The sequence below is a fragment of the Piliocolobus tephrosceles genome, chromosome 2 (genome assembly GCF_002776525.5).
Source record: "Piliocolobus tephrosceles isolate RC106 chromosome 2, ASM277652v3, whole genome shotgun sequence".
NCBI lineage: Eukaryota > Metazoa > Chordata > Mammalia > Primates > Cercopithecidae > Piliocolobus > Piliocolobus tephrosceles.
The window spans coordinates 48838332-48850405 of NC_045435.1; the positions used below are offsets into that span (position 1 = coordinate 48838332).

At 39.3% G+C, this 12074-nt stretch overlaps 1 pseudogene; it reads left to right on the plus strand.

Moving 5' to 3' along the window:
- The first annotated feature begins 1839 nt into the window (after window positions 1–1839).
- LOC111546887 lies at window positions 1840–2763 on the plus strand (annotated as a pseudogene).
- The last annotated feature ends 9311 nt before the right edge of the window (window positions 2764–12074 follow it).

A 12074-nucleotide genomic window follows, 5' to 3' on the forward strand; every position in this document is an offset into this window, starting at 1 on the left:
TATATTCAGGACAGTGCAAGCATCACCTCAATCTATTTTAAAACATTTTCATCACCCCAAAAAGAAACCCCATACCCATTAACAGTCATTCCCCTTTTCCCTCCCCTCCTTGCCTCCCCCAGTCCATGGCTACCATGAATCTACTTTCTGTCTCTACAGATTTGCCTATTCTGGACATTTCACACAAAAGGAATCATGCAGTATGTGGTGTTTTGTGACTGGCTTCTCTCACTTAGCATAACGTTTTTGAGGCTCATCCATGTTCTAATATGTTTTAGTATTTCATTCTTTTTTATTGCTGGATAATATTTTATTGTACGGATAGACTGCATTTTGTTTACTGATACATCCATTGCTGGACATTTGGGTTGTGTCCACTTTTTGGCTTCTACGAATAAGATTGGTATGCACATGCAGGTACAAGTTTTTACATGGACGTGTTTTCATTTATCTTGGCTAAACACCTAGAAGTGGAATTGTTGGATATACTTGAGTTATTATTAAAAATAATAAAAAATGGCTGGGCGTGGTGGCTCACGCCTGTAATCCCAGCACTTTGGGAGGCTGAGGTGGGTGGATCACTTGAGGCCAGGAGTTCGAGAACAGCCTGGCCAACATGGTGAAACCCTGTCTCTACTAAAAGTACAAAAATAATTAGCCAGTTGTGGTGGCAGGCACCTGCAATCCCAGCCACTCAGGAGACTGAGGCAGGAAAATAGCTTGAACCCAGCAGGCGGAGGCTGCAGTAAGCTGAGATCGCACCATTGCACCTCCAGCCTGGGCAAAGAGAGTGAAACTCTATGTCAAAAAACTGAAAACATAGCTGACTAGGCTGTGGGCTGTCCCTGCTTCAGTTCTCCATACTGGCTAGGAAAATTTAGCTGATTGTCCTATAAAATCAGAAAAGGCCCCTCTAATCTGTGGGCAAGTACCCAAATTGCAAGAATGTTGACTAAGATGAAAGAAAACAGCTTCTAAAAGCCTGTCTACACATCCCATCCTATAAACCTAAGGCGAATAACATAGCTTATCTGTACTGAAAAAAATACAGATCCCATATATTACTAGTTTCTGTTAAAAAGTTATGATAGGAAAGTTGTCTGTCCTAAGTCTAGATGTTCTTCAAGGCGCACAAAGAGTAAGTTGTTTGTGCCACATTTTCTTTATCCATTCCTCCATAGACAGATACTCAGGTCAGTCTTGGCTCCATATCTCAGCTATTATGAATAATGCTGCAATGAACATGAGAGTACAGACAGGACTTCAACCTACTAATTTCATTCCTGTTACATATGTACCCAGCAGTGGGAATGCTGGATCATAAGGCAGTTCCATTTTTAATTTTTAAAGGAATCTTAATACTATTTTCCATAATGGGTATAACAATGTACATTCCACCAACAGTGTACAGCGGTTCCCTTTTCTCCACCCCTTTGCCAATACTTGTTATCTCTCGTCTTTGTGATGATAGCCAGCCTCACAGATGTGGTACATACATACAATGGAAAGTTATTCAGCCATAAAAAGCAAGGAAATCCTGCCATTTGGAACAACATGGATGAACCTGGAGGACATTATAATGAGTGAAATCAGCCAGGCACAGAAGGACACATATTGTATGATCTCATTTATACATTGATATGGTTTGGATTTGTGTCCCTGCCCAAATCTTATGTTGAATTGTAATCCCCAGTGTTGGGGGAAGGGCTGGCAGGAGATGATTGGTCATGGGGACGGATTTCCCCCTTGCTGTTCTCGTGATAGTGAGTGCGTTCTCATGAGATCTGGTTGCTTAAAAGTCTGTAGTACTGGTCTGCAGAATCTGCACCAACCAGCACCATGCCCATGACACTGGGGTACGGGAACATCCGCAGGTTGGCACATGTCATCTGCCTGCTCTTGGAATATACAGACTCAAGTTATGAGGAAAAGAAGTACACGATGGGGGACTCTCCTAACTATGACAGAAGCCAGTAGCTGAATGAAAAATTCCAGCTGGGCCTGGACTTTCCCAATCTGCCCTACTTGTTTGATGGGGCTCACAAGATCACCCAGAGCAATGCCATCCTGTGCCACACTGCCCGCAAGCACAACCTGTGAGGGGAGACAGAAGAGGAGAAGATTCGTGTGGACATTTCGGAGAACCAGACCATGGACAACCTGGTGCAGCTGGCCATGATTTGCTACGTCCCAGAATTTGAGAAATTGAAGCCAAAGTACTTGGAGGAACTCCCTGAAAAGCTAACGCACTACTTGCAGTTTCTGGGGAAGCGGCCATAGTTTGCAGGAGAGAAGATCACCTTTGTGGACTTCCTCGCCTATGACATCCTTGACCTGAACTGTATATTTGAGCCCAGCTGTCTGGATGTCTTCCCAAACCTGAAGGACTTCATCTCCGGATTTGAGGGTTTGAAGAAGATCTCTGCCTACATGAAGTCCAGCCAATGCCTCCAAGGTCCTTTGTTTGGGAAGTCAGCTATGTGGAAGAGCAAACGGCCCCCGACCCCGCCACCGTGGTGCCAGAAGATGGGAGGGAGGAGCCGACCCTGCTGCCTGGGAGCCTGGAGAACACTGGAGAACAGCCCGACTCTCTGGACCGGGCTTCTTCCTTTTTCCATCTTTCCACTCTCTTCTTTTCCCCCAGGCCTCACTGGCTTCCTTTCTTCTAACATGACCCCTCCTGCATCGAGGCTCTTTAAAGCTTCAGCTCCCACTATCTTCCATCAAAGTCCCCCTCCTAACATCTCCCTTTTTCTGCACTAACACCAACCTGACTGCTTTTCCTATCAGTGTTTGTTTCTTCTTTGAAAAGCTGGACTGATCCCTGAGCTCCCCAGCACTGTCCTCAAAGACCATCTGCATGCCCTGCTCCCTTTGCTAGGTCCCTACCACAGCCCTGTGTGATGCCCAGTAAAGCCTGAACCATGAAAAAAAAAAGTATGTAGTACCTCTCCCTTCACTCTCTTCCTCCTGCTCTGGCCATGTGAAGATGTGCTGTTTCCTCTTCACCTTCTGCCATGATTTTAAGGTTTCTAATGCCTCCCCAGCCATGCTTCCTGTAGAGCAAGCTTGTCCAACCCACGGCCCACAGGCTGCATGTGACCTAGAATGGCTTTGAATGTGGCCCAACACAAATTCGTAAACTTTCTTAAAATACTATGAGATTTTGAACTCAAGATGGATCAAGGACTTAAATCTAAGACGTAAAACTATAAAAACTCTAAGAGATAACATCAGAAAAACTCTGTTAGACATTGGCTTAGGCAAAGACTTCATAACCAAGAACCCAAAAGCAAATGCAACAAAAACAAAGAAAAATAGATGGAACTTAATTATACTAAAAAGCTTCTGCACAGCAAAATAAACAATCAGCAGAGTAAACAGACAACCCACAGAGTGGGAGAAAAATCTTTGCAATCTATACATCTCATAAAGAACTAATATCCTGAATCTACAAGGAGCTCAAATATATCAGCAAGAAAAAAAACAAAAAACAAAAAAACTCATCAAAAAGTGGGCTAGGCTGGGCACGGTGGCTCGTGCCTGTAATCCCAGCATTTGGAGGCGGGTGGATCTCAAGGTCAGGAGATAGAGACCATCCCGGCTAACACGGTGAAACCCCATGTCTACTAAAAATACAAAAAATTAGCCAGGCATGGTGGCACATGCCTGTAGTCCCAGCTACTCAGGAGGCTGAGACAGGAGAATCGCTTGAACCCAGGAGGTGGAGGTTGCAGTGAGCTGAGATCATGCCACTGCACTCCAGCCTGGGCAACAGAGCGAGACTCTGTCTCAAGAAAAAAAAAAAAAAAAAAAAAGTGGGCAAGGACATGAATAGACAATTCTCAAAAGAAGATATACAAATGGCCAACAAACATGAAAAATTGCTCAGCATCACTAATGGTCAGGGAAATGCAAATAAAACCCACAATGTGATACCACCTTACTCCAGCAAGAACGAGTGGATAAAGAAATGGTATACACACACACACACACACACACACACACACACACACACACACACACACACACCATGGACTACTACTCAGCCTTAAAAAGGAATGAAATAATGGCATTTGCAGCAACCTGGATGGAATTGGAAACCATTATTCTAAGTAAAGTAACTCAGGAATGGAAAAACAAACATCCTTTGTTCTCACTCACAAGTGAGAGCTAAGCTATGAGGACACAAAAGCATAAGAATGATACAGTGGACTTTGGGGACTTGGGAGAAAGGGCGTGCGGGATAAAAGACGACACATTGGGTACAGTGTATACTGCTCAGGTGATGGGTGCACCAAAATCTCAGAAATCACCACTGAAGAACGTATTCATGTAACCAAACACCATGCTATAAAGCCTTATATACTGAATTGAGGAGTTTGAACTTTATTCTCAGAGCTAGGAAACTACGCACATAATCTGAGTGTGCGATGGTGCTGAGAGGTGTTTCAGAATGTGACCTCTAGCATTTGGCACCTGGCTTCATGATGTAGTTACTGTGTGTGAATTTCGATCTCTGCATCTGCAAAATACAGTAATACTTGTGTTTGCCTTTTAAGAATATTTTGAGAATTAAGATAATACACACACACACACACACAAGTATTAGGAGTTTTTTTGCAATTTTTTTTTTTTTTAGCTCACCAGCTATTGTTAGTTAGTGTTAGTAGTGTATTTTATGTGTGGCCCAAGATAATTCTTCTTCCGATGTGGCCCAGGGAGGCCAAAAGATTGGACACCCCCACTGTAGAGTCTGCGGAATCATGAGCCAATGAAACCTCTTTTCTTTACAAATGACCCAGCTTTAGGTATTTCTTTATAGCACTGCAAGAACGGACTAATACGTACATGAAATCTGAAAAAGGCTGAACCCATAGAAGCAGAGAGGAGAACGGTGGTTTCCAGGGGCAGGGGTACGGAAACTGGAGAGATGTTGATCAAAGTACAAACTTTCCGTGCTAAAATGAACACGTTCTGGGGATCCACCGTGCAGGATGGGCAGTGACGGACGTATTCATTAATTTGATTGTGGTAACCATTATACAGTGTGTATGTGTATCAAATCATCATGTTGGACTTGTTGAATATATTCAATCTTTATCTGACAAGTAAAGCTTTTTAAAATGAAGAGTAGTTTCTGCCTAAGTCTTGTTGTTGAAACTCTTCTAAGGTTGCTGCTATCGCTATTAGAACTAAGTACTATTATTTATCAGGAAAATGGGAGCTAGAAAAAAGCACAGCAGCTACTACTTTCCAAAGCAAGGGATGCATGTGCCATTTTAAGGAAGCATTAGGTAGAAGGAAAATGTAAATGATTTCACAGTTTTATGCACCAACACTTCTACACTGGAGAAGTGGGAGGGACAGGAACAAAGAATGAATCTATATAGTCCGGAATACCACCTCTTCCCATTAGCTGCTCATGGTAGGAACTAGTTCAGCTAATCGGCAAGATTAACAAATCAAAATATATTTGATCATTTTCCTATCTTTGGTGAAATGAAATTAAGCCTGAGCAATTTGCAATAGGTAGCATTTTAACTGTTACCTTAAAAAGGAACAGTTGATGGTACTTTTATAAAATTGCCTTTTTCCATATCTATTATTCCTTTGAAATACGATCACCAAAATTAAGCAGCACATTTTTAGGGATGGTATTTTAGCAGAGAATAAGAAAGGTGGAAATAAGTCTGTTTGTGGTGCATCATAAGACACCAGAAGACAGTGGTCAACAGAAACTCCTCACATCTTCTCTTTCTTTTGTTCCTTTTTCCTTCCTGAAGGATCTATTATAGGGCCCCTCACACAACCGGAATAAAATAGCTGTTGGCTGATTGCTAACTGATTTACTTCTGTCTCCACTTACAGAATTTTGCTGACTCTTGATAGAAAAGATGCATATTAAGCAATCTATTGAAATGCAAGTCATGGTCTGGTCATCATATGTAAGGTACAGCATAACGTTAGGGTATTGTACAAAAGAAAGTAACAGGAAATTGCTTCTTTAAAGAATGCAATCATGGGTGTACGCTAAAATAAAGTCCTTAAAAATGGTAGTGGTGCCTAGACAAGTGTGTGGTTTGAAAGGAGGATTCTCTGGTTGCTATTCAGATGGCAACATCTGAGGAAACTGCCAAAGGAGAAAAACTACCTAAGGAAGAGGGAGGAAATCTCTTTTCCTGGGGACATTTGCAAGCTGACTAGACTCAACTCAGCCTGGAATGATGTAGATCAGAGTTGGTGTGCAGGGAATGCGTCTCAGGTAGGTTGAGATAATGATCATTTTAGCCCTAAGGGGAGCTGGCCAGGACTGGGGCCCACAGAGAACCAAGGCTGATTATTTGTGTCCATGGGGGCCTCTTGTATTTACCCCTATGTGCCATAAAGATATCACTTCTATCAGCTCTATGATGTGAAACAGGTTGAGAAGCTCGTATATAGAGGAAGCTTGACAGAGGCTGACCTAGATGATTATTCAGCAAGGGTTAAGGATAAAACAAATTCTCCCTCACTCCTTCTCATGAAGATGAACCATGGTACAATAATTACAATTCATTGTTTATTTAGCTTTAGAATTTGATTTTGTTTTTAGATTAAAATATGGGCGTCGGTAATATCTTCAGGGAGTGGGAACCAAAGGGTTTTAGTCTAGCATTAGAGAACTTAGCATCAGGTTTTCTAGCACCTAATTTAATGTGTTTCTTGGTTACTCAATTCTCATAACTGGGGTTCCACCTTATTCCCCTCTGCCTGACATCCTGTCTTGATGTTTTGCCTTGTACCCCAGAACCCCTGGAACTGAGGCCCTTCTCTTGTTCTTACAAGTCTTTTCTCTAAAGGAATGAACTTCTCTGCTCCTGAAATCAAGCCCAGAGCATTCCAGGAAGAAAAAAACAACAACATCTGTAGAGATGCTGAGACAAGAACAAACATGGCGTGTGCGGGGAGCTTGCAAGTCGTTTAGCATGACTTAAGTGAAATGGAAGGTTCTGAGAAGAGTAAGCAGTCGAACTACAAAGGTAGACAGCAAACATATCATGAAAGGCCTGACCTGTCATCTTAAGGATGACATAAGGTCCTCATGCCCTCATCCTGCTGAGAGCATACTGTGGATACACAGATATTCTGTATAGCATATGTAAACATAATACACATTTTAACATATTTTATTATAAAATAATGCACTTTATTATAAAATAACACACTTTATTATAAAATACTGCATGCTTATTATAAAAACACTTGGAAAATGTGGAGGGATTTTAAGAAAAATAAAAATATCACCTGTCATCCCATTAGCAAGATAGTATCATTGGTATTTTTGTGTATTTCTTTCCAGATTTATTTTGTGCACATGACACATCATTATTTAACTTATGTAGAGCGGTCTGCTTCTATCACTTAACAGTACATCTTCTACTTTTCCCATGTTGCTAAAATTCTTCCAAAACACAATTTTAATGATTATATGACATTCCATCTTAAGTAGTACAATTTATTTAGATATTCCCTTAGTATTTGAAAATGGGTTGTTTTAAATTTTTTTCTTCTTATGAATAACAGTGCAATAAGTGCCCCTGTACATAATACTTATATTCTTCACTGATTATTACCTTGGATGGTTTCCTTGCAGTAGAATGTCTGGGTCAAAAAGCAAAAACCGGCCGGGCGCGGTGGCTCAAGCCTGTAATCCCAGCACTTTGGGAGGCCGAGATGGGCGGATCACGAGGTCAGGAGATCGAGACCATCCCGGCTAACACGGTGAAACCCCGTCTCTACTAAAAATACAAAAAACTAGCCGGGCGAGGTGGCGGGCGCCTGTAGTCCCAGCCACTTGTGAGGCTGAGGCAGGAGAATGGCCTGAACCCGGGAGGCGGAGCTTGCAGTGAGCTGAGATCCGGCCACTGCACTCCAGCCTGGGCGAAAGAGCCAGACTCCCATCTCCAAACAAACAAACAAACAAACAAAAAACAAAAAGCAAAAACCTCAAAGCTTTCTAAGAATTTTCAAATTATATTTCATCAAGGTTATGTCAATGTTTATTTGTATCAGAGTATCTCGTTACACTCTTCTCAACATTTAAAATTAAATTTTAAAAAAACTGCCAATTTGACAAGCAAATAATAATATCTAATTTTTTATTATTGACAAATAATAATTGTAGATATTTACGGGGTACAATGTGATCATATACATACATTGTAGAAAGATTAAATCAAGCTAATTAACATATCTATCACTTATCTTTTGTGTGTTCGTGGTGAGAACATTTAAAATCTAATCTTTTAGCAATTTTGAAATATACAGTATGTTATTATTAACTATGGCTACCATGATGTAGAATAGATATCTAAAACTTATTCCCCCTGTTTGACTGAAACTTTGTACCATTTGACCAATGTCTAAACTTTCGCCATTCACCCCTCACCCCCAGTCCTGGTAATCCATCTTTTTAAATGATAGTTTAATTAATTTACTTAATCTAATAACAAAATTGGACATAGGGTTAAGGCTTTGTGCAATATGTGAGAACAATGCGAAGAAGAATGGCTTTTATTCTATGACGAGACTCCTTAAAAAGGTCCAATTTCTAAATCCGTGACTCTATCATGGCAAAACAACTTACTAAAAATTAAATATTCACTCTAAAGAGCATCAAATAGTCAGTTAGATGAGATCTTTTTAAATGAGATTTCCTTTGTTATGTAAACACAATCTTAGTTAATTTTACACATAGGTAAAATAAAATTTCTATTTATTTATTTTAAAGTATTTTCAACGTTTATTTTAGATTCATTGGGTACATGTGCAGGTTTGTTACCTTGGTATATTACGTGATGCTGAGGTTTGGGGTACAAATAATCCCCTCACCCAGGTACTAGGCATGGTACCCAATGGTTCACATTTCCACTCCTAGTTTCCTCCCTTCCCCCAGCAGTCTCCAGTGTCTATTGTTGCCATCTTTATGTCCACAAGTACCCAATAGTTAGGTCCCACTTATAAGTGAGAACACGTGGTATTTCGTCTTCTGTTCCTGTGTTAATTTGCTTAGGATAATGGCCTCTTGCTGCATCCATGCTGCTGTAAAGGACACGGTTTTTTTTTTTTTTTTTCTGTGGCTGTGTAGTATTCCATGGTGTATGTGACTGCATTTTCTTTATCTAATCCATGGTTGAGGTAACCCACCATTCTACATTCTACTACTATGAGTTAGACTTTTTTAGATTCTACATATAAGTGTAATCATGCAATATTTATCTTTCTGTGTCTGGTTTATTTCACTTAGCAAAATGTCCTCCAGGTTCATCCGAGTTTGTATACAGCATTTCCTTCTTTATACAGCCTTTTAAATAGCATTCCATTGGGTATACATACCACATTTTACTTATTCATTCATTTGCTGATGGACACTGAGGTTGATTTCATATCTTGGCTATTGTGAATAATGCTGCAAAGAACATAGGAGTATAGATACTTCTTTGAAATAATTACTTCAATCCCCTATACCCAGAGTAGATTGATGTATCATATGGTAATTCTGTTTTTAATTTTCTGAGCAATCTCTATACTGTTTTTCACATGGCTATACTAATTTAGACTCCCACCAACAGTGTACCAGGGTTCCTATTAATTTATGTCCTCACCAACACTCACTTTTCGTTTTTTTGATAACAGCCATTTTAGCAGGTTTGAAGTGATAGCTCGTTGTGGTTTTAATCTGCATTTCCCTGACAATTAGTGATGTTGAGCATTTTTTAATGACCTGTTGGCCATCTGTATGTCTTCTTTTGAGAAATGTCTGTTCAGGTGTTTCTCCCATTTTCAAATTGGGTTATTTGTTTTCCAGCTATTGAGTTGTTTGATTTACTTATATATTTTGGAGATTAGCCCCTTAAAGATGTATAGTTTGCAAATATTTTCTCCCATTCTGTGGACTGTATTTTTACTCTGTTATTTCTTTTGCTATGCACGAACTTGTTAGTTTGGTGCAATCTCATTTGTCTATTTTTGCTTTTGTTGCCTGTACTTTGGAGTCCTACCCAAGAAATTGTTGCTTAAACCAATATCATGGAGGCTTACCTCTATGTTTTCTCCCAGTAGATTTACAGTTTCAGGTTTTACATTTAAGTTTTTAATCTATTTTGAATTGGTTTTTGTATATGGTGTGAGATAAGGGTCCATTTTCATCCTTTTGTATGTGGATATCCCGTTTTCCAAACCCCATTTACTGAAGAGACTGTCTTTTCCTTATTTTGTGTTTTTGGCACCCTTGTCAAAAACTGGTTGACCATATATGCATGCATTTATTTTTGGACTTTCTTTCTATCCTGTTCCATTGGTTTATGTATCTGTTTCTATGCCATTACCATGCTGCTTTGATTACTATAGTTTTGTAATATATTTTCAAATAAGGTAAAGTGATGCCTTCAGATTTGTTCTTTTTGCTCAAGGTGACTTTGGATATTAGGGGTCCTTTGAAGTTCTATACAAATTTTTGGATTGTTTTCCTATTTCTGTGAAAAATGACATTGGAATTTCACAGAAATTGCATTGAATCTGTAGATTGCTTTGGGTAGTGTGGATATTTTAAGAATATTAATTCTTCCAATTCATGAATACAGGGTATCATCCCATTTATTTATCTCATCTTCAACTTCTTTCATCAATGTGTTATAATTTTTAGTGTACAGGTCTTTTGCCTCATTGTTAAATTTACTCTTAAGTATTTTATCCTATTTTTTAAAATGTTATGGTAAATAGAATTGTTTTCCTATTTTTTGAATAATGTGTTGTTTGTGTATAAAAATATTACTAATTTTTGTATGTTGGGTTTACATCTTGCAATTTGCAGAATTCATCAGTTGTAACAGTATTTTTTTGTAGAGTCTTTAGATTTTCTATATATCAGATTATGTCATCGACAAATAGATAATTTCCCTTTTTTTCTTCCTAATTTGGAGGTCCTTTATTTCTTTCTCTCACCACATTGCTCTGGCTAGGACTTCCAGTACTATGTTGCATAGAGTGAGCATCCTTGTCTTGTTCCTAATCTTAGAACAGTTTTTGACTTTTCAGCATTGAGTATGATGTTAGCTATGGGCTTTTCATATATGGCCTTTACTATGTTGAGGTACATTCCTTCTATACATAACATCATGAAAGGATATTGAATTTTGTCAAATGCTTTTTTTTTTTTTTTAAATTGAGACAGAGTCTCGTCCTGTCACCCAGGCTGGAGTGCAGTGGCATGATCTTGGCTCACTGCAACCTCTGTCTCCTGGGTTCAAACAATTCTCCCACCTCAGCCTCCCAGGTAGCTGGGATTACAGATGCAAGACACCACACCCGGCTAATTTTTTTATTTTCAGAAGAGACGGGGTTTCACCATGTTGGTCTAAAACTCCTGACTTTGAGTGATCCACCCACCTCAGCCTCCCAAATTGCTGGGATTACAGGAGTGAGCCACCACAGCCAGCCTGTCAAATGCTTTTCTGTATTTATTGAAATGATCTAATGAAAAGACCGTATTTATTCTGTTGATATCATATATCACATTTATTGATTTTCATATGTCAAACCACACTTGCATCCCAGGGATAAATCCCATTTTATCATGGTGAATAATCCTTTTAATGTGCTGTTGAATTGGGTTTTCTATTATTTTGTTGAAGATTTTTGCATCTATGTTCATCAGGGATATTGGTCTGTAATATTCTTGTCTTGTAGCATGCTTGTCTGGTTTTGCTATTAGGATAATGATGGTCTCATAACATGCATTTGGAAGTATTTCCTCCTCTTCAATTTTTTTGGAAGAGTTTGAGAACAATTAGAATCAGTTCTTCTTTAAATGTTTGGTAGAATTCAGTTGTGAAGCCATCCAGTTCTGGACTTAATAGTTTTTTTCTTTTTAGATATAGGGTCTTGCTATATTGCTCAGGCTGGTGTTAAACTCCTGGGTTTATGCAATCCTCCTGCATCAGCCTCCGAGCACCTGGGATTACAAGTGTGCACCTCTACACCTGGCTTGGGCTTTTTTTTTTTTTTTTTTTTTTTTTTTTTAAGGGAATGGT